Raw genomic sequence first — 15,835 nt, forward strand, 5'->3', positions numbered from 1 at the left:
GGGCGAAGCCATATACGAAATAGAACGGCCAAGACACATATTGAGCCGAGAAAATGGATGTTATTAAGGGCTGTAAATATAATAAGTCTCTGTCTAAAATGGACAACATTGTTAGGAGATTTAAACTATACAGCGATTCTGCACTGCGGTCAACTCCGCCGCCTCTCGAGTTTGTTTTTTCAAATCAGCTGCTCTTCATTATTCCTGCTATATTTGACGAGTGATGCAAATATGTTTTACCACAAGTTCTTAAGAAAACTGACACTGTTGGACTCGGTTCTAGTTTGACTTCTACCAGAAATAAAATGAAGTACTTTAGCTGTGTATTTACTTTGTGAGTAATCCTCTGTCAGAGTCCCCTCCATAGTAGGGCTACATAATGCATGTTTTTCTGCTATCTTTGATGAATGATAAAAATATAATGTTACCATTACTTCTTAATGAAATTGATACTGTTTGACTTTGTATTAGTTAGCCTACTACTTACAATACATTGAAGTACTTTTACTGTGTATTTTTTTAGAAATCCTCTGTCAAAGTCCACTGCTGAGAACAAAATCAAGCCACTTCTGCTAAGTTTGATGAGGGAATTCTTTTTTGTTGCCATTAGTTCTTTGTGAGATTGATCCTGTTGGACTCAGTACTAGTGAAACTACCCCCACAAGTACTATGAAGTACTCTAGTATCTCTAGGGCTCTGGTCCTGACCATAGGCCCCTCACAGCGCGCTTGGCCGGCAGCCACAGGCTCCTAGCTAAAATGCTGGTCACATCCTTATGTAAACGGCAATTTATCAAGCTCAGAAAAGTTATCGAATCCATTTGTATTTATCGTACGATAAGTCAATTTATCGATTATCGCGACAGGCCTACCGCTATTAAAGAGTATTTTTATTGATCTGTAAGCTCCTCATGATTCTTCTGTCAAGAGTTAGCTTAACTCCTGAAGAGCTTTCCTATTTCTAAGCTTCTGTAGATGAAGCCGGCAGACGATTAAGTCAATAGGGGTATGTGCATTGCTAGGGAAAGCAGATACCTTCTGTGGCATACATATGTGACGTTAATGGCATTTAAGGTTTTACACTCAGTAACTTTGGTTGCTGTAGTAACCAACGTTTGTCACCTCGCCAGGTTTTTCGAAACATTCAAAGTTTGATACTTCTGGTCAAGGAACTTGAAAAATCATTGCTAACACTAACACTGTTTTCTTTGCCCTTTATCTTCCATGCCGAACATCCTGCATCATTGCCCTCTGACACATGGGTCGCCACCCATGTTGATTCGATGGCTGCAAGCCCCTGACGAGATCAAAGTTCTCCTCCAGGCTGCGTGATCTCTGCCAAGCTGCGGCCTCCCCCAAGATCGCTATTCCCATCACTGTTTGAGATGTGCGCAGCCACAACCGCAGCGCCCTATCTGCTTACCTCAACCCAGGAGTCCTGGGCTGTCCGTTATCTTCTGCCTACCAGTGCTATGTCATGCTTCACAAGAATGAGACCCTTTCAGCACAACAACCATGAGCTCTTGCACAACTTGGCGAATGCGTAATGTTCAAAGATGTATATCCGGTAGGGGTGTAACGGTACACGTACCCGTACCGAAATAATTCGGTACGGGCCCTTCGGTTCGGTACACGTGTGTACCGAACGAATATAACGTTAAACGTAAAAAATTGAGAACGTGAACAACTTCTTGGAAGTAATCTCAGGTGCTGCGTCGCAGCATTCAGAGTAATTTGCTCCCATTGTGTTCAACGCGTCATAGAGCGAGCAAGTCATTTCATTTGACGAGCTGGTCAGAGGGATGCGTTCAAATGTAGTCAGTAATTTGAGGAACTGTCGAAATGGCGAACGCAGATAAAGTTGAGCTCGAAAATCCTCCAGCATCATTGAAGTCTCCGGTTTTGGAACATCTTGATTTCACAGTTACGTACAAGGACGACGGACAAAGACAGGTGGACCGAACCAAAGCTGTTTGTCGGCATTGTTCATTTTTTGTACTAAAATTGGTTACGCGGCTGGCAATACATAAAACTTGCACACACATTTGAAAAGGGATCACCCGAACGTGAATATCACCGGTACCAAAAGACTGAAGTGCAAACCCAACTCCCACTTGCATTTAAGCCTCCACCACTCGCAAAAACTTCAGACCGAGCCAAAGCTATTACAAACGGCAAAATCCTTATGTTGCCATGTTAGCAAAGCGCTACCTGGCTGTATCTGCTACTACCTCTGTCTCTAGCGAGAGGGTGTTCTCCACAGCAGGAGACATTGCTAGTGCCAGCAGATCTGCCCTTTCGGCAAGCAATGTGGACAAGTACATTTTTCTTTAAAAAACATGAAAATACAATGACAAGCAAGTCATAATGTCAAACTGGCTGCTTAGGTATTAGTACAGTACAGTTCAAATACAGATTATTTCAGTTAATCGAAAAGCTGTACCTTAATGTTTATTTTATTATATTTTATATTTATTTGAGTGAATATTCATAGTTTAATAGATATAGCCCATAATTCAAAGCCGAGGGGCTTAGGGGGAATGGCCACGTGGCTGTTTCGCCAGGCCCTCTACTTATCAGACTAATATCACCAGCGTCAGGCTCTCAGTCCTCGCAGTTTTGGGGGATATTTATGTCATCTCCATGCCGTGTTGGGGGAGAGTTATCTAATCTCCACGCGTGTTGGGGGATAGCTATCTAATCATCACTCAATGTTCTTTGTAAATCTGTGGACTGATGAGGCCCGAGCCTAGACGCCAAACTCAAACTACTGTATGCTGCTTATAATAAACATATTAAGAACACGTGAGTTGTGCAGAGTATTATCATCTGATATTTAAGAAGTGTGTTACATTTGAAATGGCAGAAAGTCTTGTTGCAATTTCCAGATATTAAAAGAGGTCCCTTGAGTTTCTCTGGTAATTATCAATAGTAGCAGTTAAGTGAATACTGTTCAAAAAATACCTGTGTTTGTGTTTTATATTGATTTCTCTGTTTTATCCTTTCATAAATGTGAGGACTAAAATGGCTATAAACAAGGGCTGGTTAGAGTAAACAGGGTTGTATTGCTCTATGGGGGAGGTGTATGTATGCAGGACAGGGTGCTAAGTGGATGAGAGTATATTCTGCTTAAGATCTCTAGCATGTCATGTTTCAGGGAAGTCTACATATCTTGAATAGTATATGTGTGGGTTTAATTACTTTGTATTAATAATAAGCAATCTGTGTAACCAGAAGTTGGAGATATGAGAGATGAAATCGTTTGTGTTATCTTTGTGAGCAAGACCCCACTGTGGTCTCTGGAATGTGGGGGGATGTGCGTGTGTGGAGGTTGCAGAAATAGGAGACAGTGAATGCCAGAGGTGTTTGTTTGAGATGACCGGAAAAGACGACCAGTTAAACTCCACCCCTTCCTGTTTGTGTTGGTATGAAAGCCTATTCAGCCTTTTGTTCTGTCTCTCTTCTCGCGCGGCCCGGACCGGAAGGTCGGGGCAGCACGTGAACAAGGCCAGGAGTAGGCATATTCCTGACATTACGCATATGATATGATATGGCTTTGTATGGTAATGTATTGATTGTATTGCATTGTCATATTACCATTAAAGTAGATTATTGTTTAACGGTTACTTGTATGCTCTGGATTCCTTCCTGTATGATAACCAGCTTGTTAGGGACGCGCGGAGATTTGGAAAGCGGACCAGTAATCCCTCAAAATCTCTATCAGTTGTCTGACTGAAATGGGGCGAAGCCTGCGATCTAGTTCAGGCAGTCAACTCGAGCACCAATGATACATTAACACGTGACGCACCTCGTCCCTCTTACAACCAACCAGGCACGTGCACACATAGACATCAAAGTGGGCTTGAGCCCCTGCCCTTTTTCTTCCTCCAGAGAAAGTGCCCTTTACATTTTTTTTATTAATAAATGAATATATATCTACTGCTGTTTGCGCACAGTTTCCCTTTCCAAAAATATATAACGTCATCACAATCGCCACATTGATATGCAAATTAGGCGTTATCTAGGCCAGAGTTGGGTGTAACGCGTTACTGTAATAATATTATTTTTGTCGGTAACGGAGTAGTGTAACGCGTTACTTTTATAATTCAGTAATCACACTACAGTTACTAACATTGCCCCGACACGCGTTACTTCGTTACTTTTATAAAATAATCACACTCACTGACAGACAAGAGGGGTTTCCGCCGCAGGTTTATATACATGTAGGCCTATGTAATCTGCACAATTTGCGAGACCACATCTCCACGTGCAGTGCTGCATAAACATGGCCGAGTCTTTTCATCTGTAAACTCCCTCAACGGGGCCGCTCGCTCATTTTGTTGATCGCCCTCTCACGGGTGAACAGTTCAATGTCCCGCTTCATTGTAGGAATTCTGCCATGTCTCTACCACTTTAGTTTGACCATCTCTGTTACTAAGTTATGGAATACTAAATAAATAAGTAATTAGATACCTTACCGTTACTGCGCTCATAAAGAATGATAAGAATAATGCGTCTTGAACTGGTTTAATTAATTAGTGTCTTGACGTTTCACAGACTGTTAGCTTGTTGTAGTAAACTGGTAGCCTATTTTAGAGCATATAAAAAGAAAGACTTGTGTTATGTCTTCCTTAATGCAATAGTAATTGGGGGTGCAAGTGGAGTCTTGCAGAGGCAAAACCGTGGCGCGCTTACACTGTAGGTGCGCCGCAGTCTGCGTGAAAAGTCTGCGTGAAAAGTAAAGTAACGAGTTACTTTATGTAGAGAGTAACGAAGTAGTGTAATATATTACTTTTTAAAAGAGTAATATGTAATATATTACTTTTTTTTTAGTAACGACCCCATCTCTGATCTAGGCCTAATTAAAATTGGCTAATTTGCATGCAGCTACCAAGGCATTGCAGGTGAAAAGGATAAAACAACAAAAAACATAGCACCTCACAACTTCCCCAGATAGTTACTGATGTCAAATCAGTATTTAAATATGTAGATTAGCTTTAAATCTATAGATGAATTCAGACATGGTAGTAAAACGAACACCATTTATATGTGTTTTTTTTAAGTTTTCTTTCCATTAGAGTGAAAGAAAACATGGAAGCAAAATAGACCAAAATGTACAAGTACATGAAAAAACTATCTTTTTGCCTGTAATGTCCTGCCTTAAACATTAACTTCATAATTTTGATTGTTGGCTGCTCATTTAATAAATATTCATTTTAGTTTTTTGTCTGCTCTTGCACATAGTGAATACTAAAGAAGACCATTGACTCTGTGTTAGCTGATTATTTTGTAGAAATCTGTTGAGTATTAAACAATTGTGTGAGGGTATGAAAATAAATTGGTCAGTAACAGTGGCGGCTCAAACCATACTGTTTCAATCACATTAGTATGTATGAAAAAGTGACAGATGACACGCCCCCAATTATGCAAATGAGCTAAGTCCGTCTCCCATTGGTCAATGAGCTAAGTCCCGCCTCCCATGTCCCGCCTCCCATTCTTTGATGTGTGTTATCAGGTAGGTGTGAAATGCCCCCCTGTGTAGTGCCTTTGTTGTATAGTTCTTTGATGTGTTGATTAGGGCAGACTCTTTGAAGTTATGTTGTCTGGCCCCTGTCCCCTCACACCCCTTTGTAGTCTAGTCCATTGATGTGTGTTATAACAGGTAGGTGTGAAAAGCCCCCCTGTGTAGTACCTTTGTTGTCTAATTATTTGATGTGTTGATTAAGGCAGACTCTTTGAAGTTATGTTGTCTGGCCCCTGTCCCTCAGAGCCCTTTGTTATCTAATCTAATTAGCCTTTGATGTTTGCCCTTTGATGTGAGGTGTGATTTCACACTGGTGAAAGCCTTTGATGTTAATCTAGGTGTCTCTTTGAAGTTATGCGTGAGACTGTCTCCCCGCCCCCTCCCAGCCTCCCCCCTTTTCTCCACCCCCCTTCCTGTGGCTATGAAGCCAGCAGATAGTGGGGGTGGAATTAGATGAAGATAGAAATACACTCAAATTAAATTAAAAAAGACAGTCATTTACACTTACCAAGTCACCATTCAAAAAAGAAAAATGTCAAGAGACGCCTCGAATGGGGTTTAACCAGCCTGTGACAGCTTACCCGTCTGAAGAGCCAGTCAAGAAACGAATGCAGCATCAGGGCCGGGTTCAGAGTACAGCCTCTTTCTGGTCATGTGTGTTGGAGGAGGGGCTCTGTAAGAAAGTCTGAAGGAAGTGGCAGATTCTCCCCCGGTTTGAATGCAAAAGACTCTGACTTTTCTCCAAAGGGCTCCGCCTACCTTAAGAACAATTAACACACACACACACACACACACACACACACACACACACACACACACACACACACACACACACACACGCACGCACGCACGCACGCACGCACGCACGCACACACACACACACACACACACACACACACACACACACACACACACACACACACACACACACGCACACAGACATGCTGGAGGTGGCTTTTGATGGGAGGGTTGAGATAAGCTTTTGGAAGGTATGTTAATTAAGACACTCGCTGTGAGATGAGAAGCGAGGCGATGAAGTTAGTTTTAAAAAAAGAAATAAGCTCTGATTAAATAAAAACAGACATTATTTTTCACTCACCAAGACACCTAAAAAACGTTTTTGTCCTCTCTAGATTTGATTCAGGTTTTGTTTTTAAATTATATGTGAGTGCTAAGGATGTTTCTTTTAAAGTTTTTGTGAAACTGTTAACTACAAGGAAATATCTGCTTGCAAAGAAGGTATTCATATTAATTTTAAAAAGATCTTGTTTAGGTTTTATTAGTGATAACTAAGGATGTTCTCTTTTAGTTGTATGAATTGTGAACTAATGTGTAATTACTTTTTTACTAACTATAAGAAAAGTCTCTCTGAAGAGGGGAAATAATAAAATATCCTATTACCCGCATAATCTTTGTCTTTTTTAAATAATTACTTTACACCACTATAAGGAAACCCAATATGAAGCTGTGTGAGGTTGTGTGGGTGTAATATTAGATTTTGTTGTAGGCAACAAAGAGAAGTATCTTTTAAAAATGTGTGTTTCTGCTCCATTCACTCCAAGGCAGCTCCAGTGGGGCTGATCAGAACAAAGAAAAGCTGTAAACACTTAAAATACTTAATCAACAGTCTGAGGGTAAATTAAATTAGTCATTTACAACAGCTTGAACTGGATAAATGGTTAGTCTTTTTTAAAACATACCGTACGTTCTGCATGTTAGTATATATGGCCAATCGATTTTAGACCCTACTGCCCTAGACGCATGCCCTCAATAGGGAAGTCACGCTTTGGGAAGAGGTGTTTCATTTCACAGATCCACCTTGATTGTTGTTGTGAGGGGTGAAGGAAGAGGGACTGGGGAGGACAATTCAGAGGATGAAGAAGCAGAAAACATAACTTGTTTGTAAAACGGACAGCACGTCAGTTTCAAGAAAGATGACACCGTGTTTATGCATGACATGCAAAATATCTTGAAGCCCTATTAAAAAAAAATAAGGTACAAGTATATTGTGTTGAAAATATCGCAAAAAGTCGTAATATTGCATAATGTATTAGTTGCATGTTGTATTTTGCTAGAAATCACTATGTAGTTTTTCAAAAAATATAATGGAAAAAGGAGAGAAAGAATAAAAACTAAATATATATTGTTAATATATTTCGGACCTAAGGGGTGGGTTCCTCCTTTCCTGAACCCGGGGTTAGGTGTTGCCGAAGGCCGAGGGGGGCTGAAGTTCCACATGCTGGTCCTAAATGGTGAGGGATCATGCTCCCAAAGGCAAAACACTCAAAAAATGCACACTAAGCCCTTTTTACTCTTCCCCTTACAGAAAAAATAACAGCGGTAGCGGAGACAAATGTCATCCCTCTACATTCACTAAAAACTGCTCGCATGGGATCCTGAAGTTCTAAGTGAGAGCAAGAAAGCTTGCCACTATCTAAAGGAAAATTAGCGGTAAGGGAAGAGTTTGATATGTTGGTAGTATCTGAAAATGTTCTTCTCAGCAGTTTAATATGATGAATGCAACTGATGCCATGTGCAACAAGTATGCACCATTAGCCTATTTTAGCATAAGATATCCAACTTGAAGTAGATCAATGCATGTACTTTGATCAGTATTGTGCTTTTTATATATCTGTAAACAATGATCTCCTGCTAACTAACAAAGTATAGACAACAATTGTGACGAATGATAATTGTAAAATATTTGAGAATAACAATATATTTGTTTTAAAAGGAGGGGCACTCAAATGATTAGCCAACCTAATGAGATTTATAAAATAAAAAAAGCCCTGAGCTTTTGTAAAATGTTAACCTTTTTCTGCACTGTAGATGGAAATGCATCTTTTGGTCATTAACTTGATATTTATCATTTTACCAGTTTTTGTTTTTTATAGAAACATCATACCATTTTATAACGGCTTTTTTCTTCTGTATATACAAAATGTTTTAAAGCCATGCTGATGTATTTGAGCCTTAACGATTGCTGCTTCCTCAGATGGGAACTCCTGGATGACGCCATGCAGAGCTCCATTGTGTTACTGCTGTTCTAGGACCTGCAACACTGGCTCCAAGAAAGGAGACGAATGGGGTATCGCTTTTATGCTAACTTTTATGCTTTTTTATATAGTATAGTCTTTTTTATTATGAAGTTATTGTTGTTTTTTTCCACCTCAGAATCCAATGGCTTTAGGCACACTTCTGTGTTGGGACCCCTGATCATAATGGATCCATCGCAACAAAATGCCCACAATGCATCAGATGTGTCCATTGCTGACCAAGGTTAATGAATATTTATTTATGGTATTTGTTTTGTTCAAAACTTGCCATAAGACTAACGTTGCTAAACATTTTCTCAACAGGAAGTCCAGTCTAAGATTGGGGAGACTGAACAGAGGACGACATCCATATGCAGATTAAAGTTGTCTATAATCTCTGTATAAATAAAACTGTTGTTAACTCCTGTTGAGTATAAAACGAGTATCTTTACTTCATATGAAGGTCCTACTGTCCTCAACTGGCCATCTGTCCTATCAGTAGAATTTTACTAATTATGTGTGACTTTTGTCATTGAAAGATACTGTCAAGTACTCTCAATTATAATGTAACCTTTAATGGCGATGTGAGTTGGAGTATATCTCTGAATTTTTCTTTTTCTTTCACTTTCCATTTTCCATTGAGCTCGGTGATCTGTCTGGTATTACAACTATGGCAATTATTTATGTTGAGCTTCATTTGAAAAGACAATTCTGATCTGAATATATTTTCTGGGCACTAATGTCTGCAGTTGGATGTAGCAACGTTTACTTTCTGGCCATGAATATAAAATCAATAGGAATGGCCTGCATGGCACGTGTTTATGCAGTTAAAAGATGACATCATAGCAACACAACTAATATTCAGATGTGTGAGTGTGGATATTTTCTCACACTGAATACAACTTAAATGAACTGAGAAATGTACCTGTTTCCCTTACCTTAAGTTTAGGTCAAAGATATAAAAATAACACATTTGAATAGGATGGGACATCTGGAATAATACCTTCCCCCAAATGATCATTTGTTTAGAAATGACTCTCCTTTTAATTCTCAAAGAAAACTTTTTCTTGCATGACTTGAAGTTGAACAAAGAATCCCAACGTGTACATATATTAATGTTAATAATATATAACAGCAAAACTAAATCAAAACATCAGTAAGACAACCCATGCACCATCATCCTTAAAGTGTTTTAAATAAGAATTTAAGGTAGTCACACATGATAATAAATTGATTAACAAATGGTGATTTTGTGCTGCTGATGAAGCTGAATACAAATTAATTGGGTGTAAGGACTAATGTGATTGGATGCTCCCCATGCTGTAATCAGTGTGCTAGCTGCTGCAGCTGGGACTGTTGACAGGCACCAGGTGAAAGACGTTATCTTGATTAATGCCTCTCAGGAACAAGGTATAAGAACATGCACTGTGTCAGTAGCAAGCATTCAGTCATGATGGTTTCATTTTGTCAAGGTGCACTGCTTCTGGGCCTGGCAGCTGCCATGGCGGTATATGCAGGTAAGACTGGAAACAATTAAAGTCATGTTGTTATCCTTGACTCAAATAGTTGAGTCTAAACTTAATTTCTTTGTGTTACAGACATGAAAGTGGACTGTGGGCCAGATTTTGTGACGCTGATCTGGACAGAAAGCCGACACGTCGCTTCTCCGTCTGGATAGCTGTTTCCCAACCAGCTTCTCAGCAGGAGAGGCCTACTTCTATGTGGATCTCACTGACTGTAACTTTAGGAGACTGGTATGTATGTGTGTGTGTATATATATATATATATTAAACCTGCAAGCTGTGAGTCTGCTATATTTCCTACAGCTCTCTCAGGTGGTCTTTGTCTCTAACAGGTCACCGGGGATGCACTGGTGTACAGCAATGATCTGACCTACGTTGCTTCTGCGGATTCTTATAATTTGGCCTTCACTCACCCGGTTGTCTGTGCATATGAGAGGTTAGTGTTCATACCAATTACAACATAAGGTGCTAAAGGGTGACGCCACCCTTAACTAAAAATTCCAATGCGGCATTTTCATGGCCTGGGAAAGTTCAATTTGATATTAAGCTTCTCTCTCTCAAAGCCACCAACCATGGAAGTCAGTCTCAGCTGCTACATAGACAATGAATGGTAGACTGATTTAGGGAATCTACAGCCTGTTTCCGTTCTATTCCCAAATTAGCTTTATCTATTGTAGTATTCTCAACAAACCATTTACTGAGAACAATCCCTAAGGTTCACTGTTTTTCCCAAATTCATTGTCAATTGAGTTTTTTTTCAATTGAACATCACAAATGTAAGTTCACTCTAGTTTTTTGCATTTGAGGAAGTAGTTAATGTCTACTTATGTTGGACTGTCTTTTACCATAGGAGTAACAGTTCATAACTAGAGAATACAATTCCTGAATAAATTACTAGTGGGGAATGCTTTATGCTGATGCTGAATTGCTATGCTGAAATGTAATGTGAAGGAAGTGAAGAATTTAGATTGAAATGATACATGAACACTGGGGGCTTGAATGTGTGAGAAGAAAAGAAAGTAAAAAGCTTGGAAAAGCAGTAGAATATTTGAACTGCAAACTATTGAACTAACTTGATGGCGAATGAACTGTCGCCATGGCAACGGACGCCCCATAATATGCGTAGATATATGGATGGCTGCATTGTTACCAAACCTGTGAGGTTTGGAGCATTTTCACTGAAGTTATGAGAACCGTGTTTCATGGCGAGCATTGTGTTGCCATGGCAACTGCATTTGAAGAAATCTCAAAACTGTCCTGTAGATGTCTTCATGGCTGGACTGTTGGCACACATGTAAGTTTTAGCACTTTTTGACAATTTTCATAGGAGTTATAGCAATATCGTATATTATTGCAAGGGATGCATTGCCATAACAACAGCTTTTGAGGAAAATTCAGTAATGGCACATAGAAATGTTGAGTGCTGGACCATTAACTGTCATCTGAAGTCTGGTGGTGTTTTGACCCTTTTCATATCAGTTACGACAACATCGTGTTTTATGGCGAGGGATGCGTTTTCATGGAAACAGCCTATGGTGAGATCTCAGATTTGGCGTAGAGCTGTTGAGGCATGGACCGGTGATATACAAGCGAAGTTTGGGGGGCGATCGGACCGTGTCCATTGGAGTTACAGCGAAATCGTGTTTTATGGCGAGGGATGCGTTGCCATAGTTGTAAGCGAAACTTCTGCAGCAATGGAGAGTCAGGACTCAGAGACACAAGGAGAATTGGAGCTTTGATGTCAAACACTGGTAGTTTATTGCAAGTCAACGGCCGGAGAATTCATATCATAAGTCACAGCAGCAAAAGGTTCTGACTGCACGAGTGGGTTGCAATGTCAAATCTGATCAGCCTCGCATCTTGGTAGACCCTTTAACTAGTTTACAGAGTCAAATCCACATATTGGGGAAGGGTGCGTAAACATTGGGAACACTGCAGATATCTGGAAATACTCAATCACCTGTCTGTGAGGCTTAGAAAGCCAGCGTTCTGACAGTCATAAACCATTTCGTGACCAAGAGTTGAACTGGTTTATCAAGATAGCTGGAGCCTCCCATTCCTTAAGAGAGATAACAGAGCCAGGGTTTGGTCGTAAACGTCAACACACAGAATAGGTTAAATATCTAAAGTAAAGACAGAATGATTCCCTAACAATAGTAACACCACATTACATAACATCAAATTTGATGTAGAGCTGTTCAGGGCCACAGTGTTAACATCATGTGATGGCAGATTAACTAAAGGTGTGCGGCTGCTGCTGTGAGGAAAGATGAGCCTGAATTTACAATGGGCTTTAATGGAGACATGTTGAAAGTTTGTCACTTCATGCCCTCAAGAGGCATTTTGTTTAATTATTTTCGCTTTATTTTTTTTCAAGCTACGAGATGTTTTTCATGAGAAATGATGTCCCAGGAATCTAGGGTTTGGGAAATATGGCAGGTTTAAAAAAATAAAATATATGAAGGCGAATTTCAAGCTGTCCCCCACTCTAGCTGTGACATCACGCACTCTAGCCTTAACGAGCTGCGCAATACACACTAATGTTAAAATCTGAAGAAGGCCTCTTTACCAAGGTCTGAACAATGTTTAATATCTCTAAAAAGTATGAGTCAGGAGTTGTGTAACACGAATAATGTCAGAAAGATGTGTAACATTTTAAAGTTGGAATGAGGTTTCTGAGTGAAAGTATGAAGGAACAGTTAGCAGTTGAAGTCGCATGAAGATTTTTCAAGTCTGAAGAGTTTCTCCATTGACTTCCATGTTAAAAATGTGATGCATTATGGGATATATCTCGGGAATCATGAAAGTGATCCATTCCCGACCGAGCTGAACGTTTTAATGTTTTGAACGGAGTTTCTGGAATGTGGGAGAAGAAGACGGACAAAATAACCCGGCAGAATAAGAATAAAGAATTTGTCCGTAGAACAAGTAGGAGTAAACAAGCTTGCACTAATAAGTTCAATAGTGTCACTTTGCAGCATTTTCTGTACCATTCTGCTTTATTTTGTGCAGGCCCAAAGACTGGTATGCTACGATCTATGACCCGGTGTTTAAAACCTACAGTCTAAGAGATCTGCAGTTTAACATTGGCCTTATGAATGGTGGGTAAACAACATGAGAAACTCTCTACGAACGGCAGCTCTCCCTGACTTTTGTAACTTAATGACTTCTCCTGTTTACTGCCCTAGACGACTTCTCAGGCCCTGCTGAATCTACACGCTTTCCTCTGGGCTCCATCATGGCTAGTGTGGTGCAGAAGACTCATCAGCCCTTGCTGCTGCTTCTTGAGGAATGTGTAGCAGCTGCCACACCAGAGCTGTACCCTGAAAGCACCATGTACCCTATAATCTCCAATAAAGGGTACTCAATGAGCATTGATTTAAAAAAAGGATTTTGATCGAAACCTTGGTAGTAATGCTAATACATTCTTTAACCCAACAGATGTCTTTTGGAAAGTGTGTCGTCACGATCAAAAATCATCGGAGATCCGCCTATCACTTCAGACCTTTACATTTGCTATGGGAGAAGAGGTAAATTGGCCTTTACATTTTTTTTTTCAGATTCAAGGTTTTATTGTGGAAACTGAGATTAATTTATGCCATGACACCTATATTTTCCCTCTACTCAAAAGGTCTTTATCCACTGCAAACTTTTGGCTTGGGATCCCAATGGTCTTGACAGCACTAAGAAAGCCTGCCACTTTGTCGAAGGGCATGGGTAAAAATAGTACTTCAATATATCAGAATTTGAATTGTAGGTTAATTATTTTACATAAGATTACTTATTCAGTTTAAGCCCAGTCTACTGAAGATACAGATGGATAACTATTCAATCTTTGTGGAATCTTTATTTGGAAGAGTTGAGATGCATTTTAATTATCTTTTCATCCAATCTTCATGAACTCAGTTGGGAGTTGCTGGACAACTTGGCCCAGAGCAACCTTTGTGACTGCTGTGAATCGAAATGCAAGTCAAGGAGGCAGAGGAGTGTTGCGTCGGGTATGTACACAACTTCTGCTGTATTACACTTGTTTGGTTGACTTGTACTAAAATATATATTTTTGCAGAGAAACATGGGATGGTACAAAAAGCAGTCATTGGGCCATTTACCATCACAGATGTGAATTCCTGAAGGTAAGGGTTTCGTATTGCAATATATGTTTATTCTGAACGGCTATATTAAACGTTGGTCTCCCAACAGGAATGGATCCATTTCGCTGACTGGTTTCTTCAATCTGAATTTGGTTTTATTATTGGTTCTCTTTGCATTTCAGATTGTATGTGGCCAATAAAAATGTCCGAACTACTTAATTGAAGTTCTCAAATTATTGAGTTTGACTTGCCTTTTTTGTGAAATGGTTTAAACTAAGCTGTAATACTGAATCTTGATGATCTTGTCTTATTTCTGGGAACATTTCCAGGTCTATTCAATGTCATGAACTTTTTTCCTATGTGTCCATTTCCCAGAAATATTGAGCACACTAAATCTTTGTAAGCAATATGATTACATTCAACTTTTTGTTCAAATTTCCAATCAAGAACTCTTAACAGTTAATGCTTATCATGTACGTATTTTTATTCTGTATTCTTCAAGCTGGTCAAGGCTAAACTCAGTAATTGTCCAAAGAATATTATGGCTGAAAAATGAAGAGAATGGATTCAAAGCTTTTCAGCACTATACTCAATTGGCCCTTTCTTTTTGTATGGACTTGTTCCATAAGGTTCAACATGTAATTGTCAAACTATATGTAAATTGTAGACTGATTCTTGGTACATAATACACTTGATCACTCCTATTCACCTTTGCTGAAATATGTTTTTGTTCATGACTAAAGGGACAATGATTTAGCCTAATATGTATTGAACGCAATCAATGTTTAATATGTAAATGTTACATTTGTCTCAGTGGTCTTCACAGTTTGTACAGAATATCAGTATGACAATACGACACCCTCTGTCCTTAGACCCTCACATCGTACAAGGACAAACTTCCGGAGAAAACCCACAGTGTAAAGGGAAAAATGGGAGAAACCTCAGGGAGAGCAACAGGAGGGATCCCTCTCCCAGGACGGACAGACGTGCAGTAGATGCCGAGTGTAAATTGAAAAGATAATACATTTGCAACCTAGGTAGTCCAAATGTTTGGAAATGCATGTCTGTATAATAGGAAGATGAATCCACGAGGATATCCATCCAGGACCGATGATCCAGGACCACAGCCACGACTCGCGAGCCAGGGCTCGAGATCCAGGACACAGACCGCAGGATCATCCATGACTCCGGATCCCGGCGTATATAGACACCAAAAAGAAAGACATTTGGGGAAGCTGGGTTAATCGGAACATGAGAGTACACGGGTATAGACAGGGGCGGACTGGGACTACAAATCAGCCCGGGACTCTCGACCGGCCCACTTCGGTACCGCTAGTAAATACCGCTAGTAAATACCGCTAGTAAATTGTCGGGGGGACTGGGGGGGGGGGTAGACAATTTACTAGCGGTAGACATTAAGGGTAAATAATGTCTACCTCCGGGCCGGTGGACTTGTATTATTACTGGCCCCACCATTGTAACCACTGGCCTGGAGCATTTGTCCAAAAAAAAAAATCGACTAATAATGAAGAAAATTAACACATTTGTTGCAATAGTAATGTATGCACTAACTACATTACTACTTGTACTACAACATTTTAATCATCAGTTCTTCCTCATTTTCCTCAATTGTTCATATTTGGTTTATTAAAATAATGATATT

At 39.8% G+C, this 15,835-nt stretch overlaps 1 pseudogene; it reads left to right on the forward strand.

The window, feature by feature from the left end:
- The first annotated feature begins 9,978 nt into the window (after window positions 1-9,978).
- Window positions 9,979-14,375, forward strand: LOC117467816 (zona pellucida sperm-binding protein 3-like; annotated as a pseudogene).
- The last annotated feature ends 1,460 nt before the right edge of the window (window positions 14,376-15,835 follow it).

The sequence above is a fragment of the Pseudochaenichthys georgianus genome, chromosome 22, assembly GCF_902827115.2.
Source record: "Pseudochaenichthys georgianus chromosome 22, fPseGeo1.2, whole genome shotgun sequence".
Taxonomy (NCBI): domain Eukaryota; kingdom Metazoa; phylum Chordata; class Actinopteri; order Perciformes; family Channichthyidae; genus Pseudochaenichthys; species Pseudochaenichthys georgianus.